This window comes from Pimephales promelas, chromosome 21 (genome assembly GCF_988280905.1).
Source record: "Pimephales promelas chromosome 21, fPimPro1.hap1.1, whole genome shotgun sequence".
Lineage (NCBI taxonomy): Eukaryota > Metazoa > Chordata > Actinopteri > Cypriniformes > Leuciscidae > Pimephales > Pimephales promelas.
In genome coordinates this window covers 9771384-9783779 of record NC_142789.1, presented here as the reverse complement: position 1 = coordinate 9783779, position 12396 = coordinate 9771384, and the positions used below count along the sequence as shown (strand labels likewise).

Below are 12396 nucleotides of genomic sequence, written 5' to 3'. Positions count from 1 at the left end.
CCTCGACTCTGCGTAATTTCTTCAAGACCTGAACCAGACTTTGATGATTTGAGTTGGAACTGGAAATCTGCCACAACAATCGCAAATTAGTTAAAATCTCCCGGAATCTAGAGCAAGCGAGCAAGAGCGCGCGTGCAAGACAGATCAGTCAGTGCTTCAATAAACCTTATAGTGCACGCACGTCAGAGAGGGAGAGGGAGACAGCGAGAGACTGCGTGTGTGCGCCTCATGCCACAAACTCAGGAATCGAAATCAGGCACCGAAATGTTCATTCTAATTCGGTCTGGTTACTACCGTTTATGTCAGAACCGGTTCCCTATTGGCACCGAGTTTCGGTACCCAACCCTAGCCAAAAGTAACTCCCACCTCCTCCTATGGAGTCAGAAGCATCTGATGTTTCAGGGGAGCTCAACCGTGTGACAGACGAGCTTTCACGATTGCCTCCCCTGCCAGGAGAATGGCGACTCCATCCCCAGGCGGTTCAGCTGATTTGGAGTGTTATCGGAGTCACACAGGTGGACCTGTTTTCCTCTCCGGACACGACTCATTGTCAGTTGTTTCACTCTCTGTCCGAGGCGGCACGGACGCCCTGGCTCACAGCTGGCCCCGGGACCTGCGCAAGTATGCGTTTCCCCCAGTAAGCCTTCTTGCACAGACTCAAGGTCAAGGAGTACAAGAAGCAGGTCCTATTAGTGGCACCGTATTGGCCCACTAGGACTTGCTTCACGGAACTCATGCTGCTCGCGACAGCCCCGCCTTGGCCGATTCCTCTGAGGAAGGACCTCCTTTCTCAGAGACGGGGCACTCTATGGCACCCGTGTGCGTCCAGACCTCTGGAAACTCCATGTCTGGTCCCTGGATGGGACACAGAGGTTCTAGGTGATCTACCACAGGCAGTAGTAATCACCATCACTTCTGCTAGAGCCCCCTCTACGAGGCGCCTCTATGCGTTGAAGTGGAACCTATTCGTCCAGTGGTGTTCCTCTGCCCTGGAGGACCCCTGAACTTGCCCGATCAGAGTCGTGCTTTCCTTCCTACAAGATGGGTTGGAGCGAACGCTGTCTCCCTCCACCCTCAAAGTGTATGTTGCCGCAGTAGCCGAACATCACAATGTAGTAGAAGGTAAGTCCGTGGGGAAGGTTAAAAGGGGAGGAGGTTAAATCCACCTTGTGTTTTGCACTCTGTACCAAAGTCCTCCCTTTGAGCCTTTGGTGACAGTGGAGCTAAATATCCTGTCCATTAAGACAGTGCTCCTTTTGGCATTGGCCTCTTTTAAGATGGCCAAGGATCTGCAGGCTTTTTCGGTTGACGAATCTTGTCTAGAGTTTAGGCTGGGCCTTTCTTATGTGATATTGAGACCCCGGCTCAGATATGTGCCCAAGGTTCCTACCACTCCCTTCGTGGATCAGGTAGTGAACCTGCAAGCGCTGCCCCAGAAGGAGGCAGACCCAGCCCTGGCTTTTCTCTGTACCGTCCCTGCGGGTTTACATTGACAGAACACAAAGCTTCAGGACCTCAGATCAGCTCTTTGTCTGTTACGGAGGCCAGCAGAAGGGGAAGGCTGTCTCCCAGCAGAGGTTAGCTCATTGGTTAGTGGATGCGATCACCCGAGCATATGAGCCTTGTCCTCCCAGGTTGCGTGCTCACTCTACTAGAGGTGTTGCCACCTCCTGGGCGCTGGCTCAAGGCTTCTTGCTGACAGACATTTGTAGAGCTGCCTTGTTGGGCAACACCCAGTGGCGCAAAAAGTGGGTATGCGCTATATGCGGCGCATAGGGGCGCAGCACAATGGGGGGCGCCAAAGCGATGGTAAAAAAAAAAAAATATATATATATTGGCTATATTGTATTTCTATATGTAGCTGCCGTTGTGCGTTTCTAAATCATTTCTGCATTCCTTCAATGTTATTTAAAATTTTAGAGGACTAATAGCCAGGCTAGAGTAGGCGCCCTCATGGAGAAGGGGGGCAGGTAATATCGCGAGCAGGCGGGGGCGCCGTGAGCGCTGAGCGAGCAGGTACAAGTAGTGAGTTGTCGTCGAAAAAGATGGATAAAACAAAATGCTGTGGGGCTAAAAATAGAAAAAGAAAGAGAGAAAAGGAGATGGCATGTCAATTGATGCGACAGCAGCCTAATAACTGCATGCATTGCTGAAAGCCAACAGGTAGGATTTAAAATGTGACATAGGCATGTAGGCTATATATCTCTGTGGCCATCGGGACTACCGGGAGATTCCCGCTGGGCCGACGTGCTTTTCAGCCAATACATTTCATCCTTTTTTAATATATTTGTCTTAACGGCCCACAAAACTCATACATCGGCGGCCCATTTGTTTGTTGTTTGTTTTTTGCTTAATTGGCGGCGCTGTGCTGGTGTAATGCATTGGTCAAAAAAAGTCAGCTTTAGTTTTTTTTTTCTGACACACTGGCCCATGAAACATGTCATTATGAGCTTATATCTTTCAAGTACAGAAATTAGTGCAAAACTAATTATGAAAGTTTCCTTTATTTTTCTGTGTATTTGTTTTACAATAGCCTTTATGGTTATTACTATCATGGGATTAATATTATAACTATTATAATGTAGTAGTGTAATGTAGACAGACACTAACTAAAAGAGGTTCAACTTTTTCTTTGTTTAATTTGCACCCTGAATATGGGTTGGAGCTTTCAATTTTGAACTCTCAAAGTGCACCAGACTGCTGAATTTAACATTACAGAACACACAATTTTCTTACGGGGGAGCATGCCCCCGAACCCCCCTAGAGAAATAGAGGTCCACCTACCACAGTTTTACCTAAAATCCTGTGAGAAACACTGGTATTGCTGTTCCAATGGAGCTTATAGTTTTCTTAGGGGGGTTCATCAAGGTGGAGTAGCTATAGTTTAACTGTGTTAATAAACAACAATTTTGCACTTATTTTTTTCTGTTAGCTCTCATTTCTTCCTTTCTTACTACACAGCACACTTACATTACATTTATTTTTCCTTTTTTTTTATTGGGGGGGGGGGGGGGGGGCGCTAAAATTGTTGCTGCATACCCCTCTGAAACTGGGTAGTTGCGCCCCTGGCAACACCGAACACGTTCGCTAGATTCTATAGCCTACGTGTAGAACCTGTTTCCTCCCAAGTACTCGCTACGGCCAGTGGTGTAAGGGCATAGGTTGTGTCGGCCTGCTACGTCACTCCATGCCTCGGCCGGATACGTGCGTGTTTCTGCTCCATGCATGTTTCTGAGTACAGGGAACGGAGATGTGTCGTCCCATCGCCGTGTTGCTGTACCTTCGCGGAGGACTGGACTCTGTTCAGCTCCGCCGCGAAAAGCGCCATGCAATGTTTACTTCCGCCTTTTATACCCGCGCTGGTAGTCGTCTCGCGGAATGCAAATCTTGCATGCTAATATTTATTGGCTTGTTTTTAATTCTCTCGAAGGCAATAGGCTCCCTAGCGTGATCCCAATTCGTCAGGGAACTCCCCGACGATAGGTCTCCATTCCCTGTATCAAGTTCAAGTTTCACTTTATTTATCCTTAGAAAGGAAATTTACTCTGCAGCAGGATCTAAAAAAAACAAGAAATAAAAGCACCAGTAGATGCCAACAACATTAAAAACACAACACAAGACATCCACACATCAAATCAGTCAATCAATCAATCAATAGAGACACTCCTTCTCCAGAATCAAATGACCAAAACAAAAACAATGCAATACACAGATCAGTATATCTAATAAATAATGACAAAAATAAATACTGATAAATAAGCATGTACTATAAAAAAATCATAAGATATCACCCAAGTGAGTTCAGGTTCCTTATAGCCACAGGAATAAAAGAATCCCTAGCACGTCTGGTTCTTAGCATGGGTAACCTAAAACGGCGACCTGAGGGGAGCAAATTAAACTCCCCAAAAAGTGGGTGATCGGAGCAATTTAAAATTTGATTAGCCTTACCCGGACCCGTTTTTTGTATAACTGTTGCAGCTGTGGTAGCTGTACCCCAACCACCTTAGACGCAACATTAACCAGCCTTGCTAGCTTATGCTTATTGATCGTTGAAAGGCCACCATACCACACCACAATACACAGCGTCAAGACTGATTGAATAAAGCACTGGCAAAACAAAGTCATCAGAGTCTTACATACACTGAATGTCTTCATCTTCCTCAGGAAGAAAAGTCTCTGTTGAACCTTTTTACAGACAGCAACTGTGTTGCTCTCAAAAGATAGTTTGTTGTCAATGATGTTTCCTAAATATTTGTATTCATCTACTGTCTCAACATTCATGTTCTGGATAACAGTTTGTGAGACATTGTTCTGTGATCTACAAAAATCGATTATCATATCCTTTGTCTTGGAGACATTAATAGACAGGTAAAAGGTTTCACACAATGCAATAAAATCATCAACTACAGGGCCATGCCCATCCTCCTCATTATTTAGAAGACTCAATATAACGGTATCATCTGCAAATTTTACATAGTGCCTATTATCATACTTACTCCTACAGTCATTTGTATAAATAAAAAGCAGAGGTGAAAGGACACAGCCCTGAGGAGAGCCTGTGGAGGTAAGGGCTTTTGAAGATAAGACACCATTTACCCTAACACACTGCGACCTATTTGACAAAAAATCCAGTATCCAGCCAATTAAGTTGGAATTCAAATTAAAAATAGACTGAAGTTTCTCAGCAAACAAGAAGGGCTGAATGGTATTAAATGCTGAGGAGAAGTCGATAAAAAGGAGCCTTGCATGAGTTTTTGAGGATTCCAGATGTTGATAAATAGAATTTAACAATCTGAGTATTGCATCCTCAACACCTCTGCCAGCCCTGTAAGCAAACTAGAGAGGGTCTAACTGTTCCTCCACCTGCCTCAGTAACTCCTTCTTAATCCCTGTGAGCAGGGCGTAATTTAATTTTTTATATATTTTTATATTTTTGTCCTGTTTGTTTGTTTTTTTAATTAAAGGTTCTCTAAGCGATCCTGGGTGTTGACGTTCGGAATATTTTCAAACAAATCGGAGGCTAGCTAGACCCTCCCTCCTCCGCATCTCATCTCCTCCCCCTCCCTTCCGTGCTTCCTGAAATAATTGTGAACGTGCATAGTTCTAGCTAATTATATCCTTGTGTGGGTTTGGCGAACATAAGCGTCAATTTAGAAGAAAAAAAAAACAATTTAACGTTACCCACCTGTCCAGCAAAAACAGAGCAACCTGAATGTCGGACTGGAAGCCCTTCTGCCGCCGGAGTTCTCGCCATCGTTCAAAAGCTTTGCTACCGATGTAAATTCAGAACTTCGCGCGTTCTTTATCCGACTCCTTCTTCTTTTTAATTTGTTCTTCAGAACGACGTCTATTTGGTCGTGTGTCGGCCATTTTTCAAACTTCCCTCTGATGCTTCTATCTCCTTCACACACACACCCCCTTCATGTGCACGCGCACTAACCCCCCAGACCCACCCTCAAATACTTCTTGCCAGTGATTGGCTGGAACAGTGTTTGTTAGGTTTCGTGGTCCGGGTGAGACATGATTGTTTTTGTTGCCGTTTATGGAGCCTGTGGTGTCTACAGAGACCTCGTTTTTTTACAGTGTGTTTAGGGGACAGGCAGTTAGCCGACAGTGAGGAGACGTTTGATGTATGTGACAAAAAATGTTTTGGCCTGTGACGACCCCTGCTGTTGGTCTTGAGTGTTGCTGTTGGTACCTGAGCCCGCTAATTGCATCAAATGGCCTAATTGCCTCAATGGAAACACCTGTGACCTTAGACGCTTAAAAGATCACCATCTGAGCCAAGGGAGGAGGGCTCTTTGGTTTCGGACTTTGCTTTGGTGTTTGGCTTGCGTTGTATTTTGTTGCTTTTTGCATTCACATTTCAAACCTCAACATTGCATTACACTTTCAACCATGCACCGTGCTCTACACACTGATTTTGCTGATTACTACAGAAACACTTTTATTTTCTTTAATTGTTTTCATTTCATTATTCTGTTTTGTCTTATTATTTGTAGTTAAATAAACATTATTTTTGAGCCTATAATTTGGTTTGCGTGTGTCCCTTGTTTTTGTTGCTTCCCTTGAGCCAAGGGTCGTAACAAATTGGGGGCTCGTCCGTCCTTTGATAATTTGATTGCTTACATTTTTGGATGCTTAATTTGATAATTGATTATTTGTTGGACACACGAAAATGTTTTTTGCCAAAGTCAATTTGTTCACCGTGTGAAATCACCAGTTGGTAAGTGAATGTGCAATATTGTTTTTTGAACGTGAGTTTTCTCTGATAGGCATAGCGGCATGTTTCTTTTGAGATGTGTCGGGTTTGTTATTTTTGTGTAGTGTTGCGGTGAAAGTGGGTAGTAGTAATTATCTCGGGAGCACATCCGTGGTGTTGAAGGCGTCGCTGGTTTGACCAGTTGCGTTTTTCACCCAGCGGGCTACAGTGCATAAATACCCCCCACCGGTAATCGCATGAAGACTAGGGTTGAGTTAGGTAGAGTATTGGAAAGGTAGAGGGAAAACTCTCGTTATTTGATTGCACTGTGCTGATTATATTTGTTCTGGTGATTTCAGCATGGCTGATATTGATGAGTTTGTTAGTTCACCTTCTCATGAACTTTTGAACGGGTGTACTAAAGAGCAATTATTGAGTATTGCTGAACATTATGAAATTGTGATAAAAGATAAAAGGCTCAAAGAAAATGTTAAGACAGCTTTGAAAATTGAGTTAATTAAACAAGGTATCTTAGATATCGAGATGGAGGAAAAAGATGTACCGATTGCACCTGACTTAAAAAGTAATTTGTCTTTTGAACAGCAAAAAGAGCTGCTACTTCTACAGATGGACCATGAGAACATAAAACTGCGTGCTGAACAAGGTAAAAGGGAATTAGAAAAGGCAAAGTTGGATTTGGAATTTCTCAAGCTCAACCTAGTGAAAGAAGGTAAGCTTTCTGGTTCTGGTCAGGAACAGAATGTGTTTTTTTCGATCAATTCAAACTTAAAACTCATTCCTAAATTCAACGAGGAAGATCCTGATACTTTCTTTACTCTATTTGAACGCATGGCAGAATTAAGGAACTGGTCCGATGATAATCGTGTTGCTCTACTACAGTGTGTGTTAACGGGGAAAGCACAAGTAGTCTTTTCTTCATTGTCGCTTGACGATTGTAAAGATTATGAACGAGTTAAATCTTTAATTTTAAAGGCGTATGAATGTGTACCCGAAGCATACAGACAGCGCTTTCGAGGGCAGAAAAAAGACCAGTTACAAACAAACTTAGAATTTGTGCGTGATCTGAGAAAACACTTTAATCATTGGTGTTCATCATTAGACATTAAAACACTGGAGGATTTAACGCATTTGATGGTGTTGGAACAATTTAAAAATTCAGTCCCAAGCCGTATAGCTGTGTACATTGGTGAGCATAATGTTAAAACACCAGAGGAAGCGGCTAGGTTGGCCGATGATTTTGTACTGACGCACAAAACCACTTTTGTCGATTGGCATGCTCGTGATGTTCAGTACATAAAGTCTCCGTCTAACGGTAACCGCGTTTCCACAGGAACTTTTGATCCAAACAAGATTTGCAATTACTGTCATGAGAAAGGACACTGGAAAGCAGATTGTCCGGTCCTTAAAAAGAAGTCCAAACATAATGCACAGAGCTCACATGTTAAACCTTCTGCTCTCGCGGCACCAGTCCTGTCTTCAGGGAGTGAAATTTTTGAAAATCAAAAATTTGATGTTGCTTTATCTTCTTACTCGCCTTTTATTACAGAGGGGCGTGTATCCCTGGTTGGAGAGAAAGAGGAAATCCCTGTTAAAATCTTGCGGGATACTGGCGCAATGGATTCATTTATTTTGGAATCAGTATTGCCTTTTTCCTCACAGTCTCATACTGGTGAGAGTGTGTTAATTCGTGGAATAGGACTGAATACTCTGTCTGTGCCTCTTCATAAGGTAAGGCTTCAGTCTGATTTGATTCAAGGTGAGGTTGTAATGGGAGTACGACCAGCTTTGCCAGTGGAGGGAGTCCATATAATTCTGGGGAATGGACTGGTGGGTGAAAGAGTGTGGGCTGATACTTCAGTGTTTCCCATAGTGATCACTGATAAGAAAGTTGAATCTGAACTGAGTTCTTTGTGTCAGGATTCAGCGTGTGTCGTCACTCGTGCAATGAAAGGTGCCAATAGGGATGTAGTATGTGGTCAAAAAGAGGTTAAATCTGATAAAGTCGGCATGAAGTTGTTTATGCCTGATTTGTCTGCTTTGTCTTTTCCTGTTTCTGCAGAGGAATTAGGGAAGGAACAGCGGAATGACTCCTCTTTGGATGAACTCTTCCGGAGTGCAGTGCCTCCAGTAGAGGAGTGTAACGTTTCCCGTGGATATTTTGTTCAAGATGGAGTGTTGTTGAGAAAATGGAGTCCTCACAAAAATTTTGTGGGAGATCCTGTCTTTCAGGTTGTTGTTCCTACTAAATTTCAACAAATGATGATCGAAATTGCGCATGATCAATCTGGTCACCAGGGGGTGCGTAAGACTTATGATCGCTTGTTGCGATATTTTTTTTGGCCGCGTTTAAAACGAGACATCTCTGCTTATATTAAGACATGTAAAACCTGCCAATTAACGAGTAAACCAAACCAGGTGTTGAAACCAGCTCCACTGAAACCAATTCAGGCTACTGGTGAACCTTTCGAACATCTTATTGTTGATTGCGTAGGGCCACTTCCCCGTTCGAAGTCAGGTAGCAGTTATTTATTCACTGTGATGTGTTTGAACACGCGCTTTCCTGCGGCATATCCACTACGTACCATTACGTCCCGTTCTATTGTGAAAGCTTTGACCCAGTTTATATCTGTTTTTGGGATTCCAAAAATCATTCAAAGTGATCAAGGTTCAAATCTCACTTCGCATCTCTTCCAGCAGGTGTTAAAACAGCTGCACATTAAGCATAATCAATCGACGGCGTATCATGCACAAAGTCAGGGTGCATTGGAGAGATTCCACCAGTCGTTAAAGTCACTTCTCCGTGCGTACTGTGTGCAACTGGATAGAGATTGGGAGGAGGGTTTGCCGTGGATGATGTTGGCTGCCCGTGAAGTAGTGCAGGAAAGTACGGGTTTCAGCCCTAATGACTTGGTCTTTGGCCATAATGTTCCTGGATTGTTGTCTGTCTTTCAGCAGGTTGGTGAAGCTGTAGAACCTCCTAAAAACTTGGCGTCATATGTTTTGGGGTTTAAAAATCGACTCATCCAGGCTAGAGAATTAGCTAAATTAAATCTAGGAAAACATCAGAAAGATATGAAGCAATTGTATGACCGTACGGTTGAACATCGAGTGTTTGAACCAGGCGATCAAGTTCTTGTCTTACGGCCGATCGTATCCTCTCCTTTTGAAGCTAAATTTGATGGCCCATTTGTTGTACAACGAAAATTGACTGATGAAAATTATGACGTCTCGATGCCATCGCGTAAAAAGTCAGTTAAACGGTGCCATGTAAATCTATTAAAACCCTATTATGAAAAAGAAACCAAACCTGTAGCAAATGTGATTTCTTTACATTCAGCACTTCCCACCGTTTCTATCGGGGGGGGTAATGTTGAGAGTTTGGTGGGTGAGGAAGAGGAGACTCTCTCACCCGATGATTGTGTCTTTCGTGGCCGTTTGAATAATTCCGAGTCATTGCACAATTTGGAGTTTAGTCTCTGTCATTTATCGCCTGAAAAATGTCAGGAATTATGTAGAATATTGCGTAGTTTTCCTGAATTGTTTGGAGATGTGCCATCGCGTACCGATTGGGTAGAACATGATATCGATGTTGGGGACGCAAAGCCTATTAAACAGCGTTTTTATCGTGTTGCGCCTGAGAAACGAGAACTGATGGAGAGGGAAATTAAGTATATGCAGGATCACGATATTGCAGTACCTTCTTTTTCTGATTGGGCTTCTCCGTGTATCTTAGTTGGAAAGTCAGACGGTACTGTAAGATTTTGTACGGATTTCCGTAAAGTTAACGCCTTAACAAAGCCGGACTGTTTTCCTTTGCCCCGAGTCGAGGATTGTGTGGACCAAGTTGGTTCAGCCAAGTTCGTCAGCAAGTTTGACTTGCTGAAGGGCTATTGGCAAGTGCCTTTAACCAAGAGAGCACAAGAAATTTCATCTTTTGTCACCCCGTCAGGGTTACATTCTTACCGGGTCATGAGTTTTGGTCTACGAAATGCTCCGGCGACTTTTCAACGCCTCATGAATCGTGTAATCTGTGGTCTTGAGGGTTGTGCCGTCTATTTGGACGACTTAGTCGTTTTTAGTGACAGTTGGGAGTCTCATTTAACACGGTTGCGTTCGGTGTTGAGACGTTTGTCTGATGCTCGACTTACCGTGAATTTGGCCAAATGCGAGTTTGCGAAAGCGACCATCACGTATCTTGGGAAGGTAGTGGGGAATGGAGAAGTGCGTCCGATACAGGCTAAAGTGCAAGCCATCCAGAATTTTCCTTCCCCAACGACCAAGAAAGAGCTTATGAGGTTTTTAGGGTTGGTAGGATATTATCGATCTTTCTGTTGCAATTTCTCTACTGTGGTAGCACCACTGACAGACTTGTTAAAGGGTAAGACAAAGTTTTTATGGTCTAACAGTTGCGAATTAGCTTTTGAGAACGTAAAATCCCTGCTGTGTTCAGCGCCCGTGCTTATGGCTCCGTGCTTTGATAAACCCTTCACGTTGCACGTTGATGCCAGTAATGTTGGGGCTGGAGCTGTTCTTCAGCAGTCGAATGTGGACGGAGTAGACCATCCAGTTAGTTTCTTTTCGAGAAAGTTTAACTCATACCAACGTAACTATTCTGTGGTCGAAAAGGAAGCGTTAGCCCTGATTTGGGCCTTGCAGCATTTTGCGGTTTACCTTAACGCCTGTGCACCTATTGTGATATACACCGATCATAATCCATTAATCTTTCTCAATTCTTTGCAGTGTCCTAACCAGAGGTTGGTTCGCTGGTCCTTGTTTTTGCAATCCTTCTGTCTGGATATTCGACACATAAGAGGGTTGGAAAATGTGGTGGCTGATGCGCTGTCACGCGCTCCTGATGCATTTTAATCTATTGGATTTAAATGTATCATTCCTTTTGGCGTTATTGGGAGCTGTCTTTGGTCCTGAACTTGAGTAATATATTATGCCTATTTATTGAGATTTGTTTGTTCTGTTACAGGGATCTTTGTGGGAGTCCCTGTCTTTATGGGGAGGGGTGTGACGACCCCTGCTGTTGGTCTTGAGTGTTGCTGTTGGTACCTGAGCCCGCTAATTGCATCAAATGGCCTAATTGCCTCAATGGAAACACCTGTGACCTTAGACGCTTAAAAGATCACCATCTGAGCCAAGGGAGGAGGGCTCTTTGGTTTCGGACTTTGCTTTGGTGTTTGGCTTGCGTTGTATTTTGTTGCTTTTTGCATTCACATTTCAAACCTCAACATTGCATTACACTTTCAACCATGCACCGTGCTCTACACACTGATTTTGCTGATTACTACAGAAACACTTTTATTTTCTTTAATTGTTTTCATTTCATTATTCTGTTTTGTCTTATTATTTGTAGTTAAATAAACATTATTTTTGAGCCTATAATTTGGTTTGCGTGTGTCCCTTGTTTTTGTTGCTTCCCTTGAGCCAAGGGTCGTAACATGGCCCCACATCGCTTAGAGAACCTTTAATTGTTGCTACTGGAAACTTGAATTTCCTTAACGGATGAATAAAGTATTTATCTATCTTTATCTATCTAACTTCTCAAAAGTCTTCATCACCAATGAGGTAAGAACTACAGGTCGAAAGTCATTTAAGACCTTAGGGTTCTTACACTTGGCTACAGGAATAATTGTAGAATGTTTCCAGATTTTAGGTACTATTTGCGTCTGAGTGAAAATCACTTTAAAAATCTCACATAACTGAGCAGCACAAGATTTAAGGATTCGACCACTGATGTTGTCTGGGCCAGGACTTTTCCTAACATTAGTTTGTTTAAATAATGATTTGACCTCACACGCATCAATATCAAAATCAAGAATACAATCACTAAACAGATCATCACCCATGCGACTGGTTTTTTCCACTAAAATCACTGTTGGAAAATCTCATATAAAAACTATTTAATTCATTTGCTAGCTGCTCATTAGAATCAAAACCGTTTAATGACACAGTGGTAGTGCCTTTGTGTAGACCTGTCATTAATTTCATTCCATTCCACACAGATCTGAGATCAGACTCACCGAATTTAGACTCAATTTTCTTTTTATACTGAAGTTTAGCTCCTTCCTAATTTCAGCATATGCATCTTTGTCCCCACTTCTAAAAGCAGTCCTCTTTTCCCTTAACAGGTGATTCAGTTCTTTAGATATCCAAGGCTTATTATT

At 42.9% G+C, this 12396-nt stretch overlaps 1 protein-coding gene and 1 long non-coding RNA gene across 3 annotated transcripts in view; one reads left to right on the top strand and one right to left on the bottom strand.

Moving 5' to 3' along the window:
• The window catches only part of gdf11 (growth differentiation factor 11), a 234868-nt gene that overhangs the window by 144014 nt on the left and 78458 nt on the right, over positions 1-12396 (bottom strand). The gene's annotated exons all lie outside the window — the stretch shown is intronic.
• Positions 5652-8560, top strand: LOC120489683 (uncharacterized). The gene is made up of 2 exons (XR_016148658.1): positions 5652-6932; positions 7770-8560. It is a non-coding gene; the product is annotated as an uncharacterized LOC120489683 (long non-coding RNA).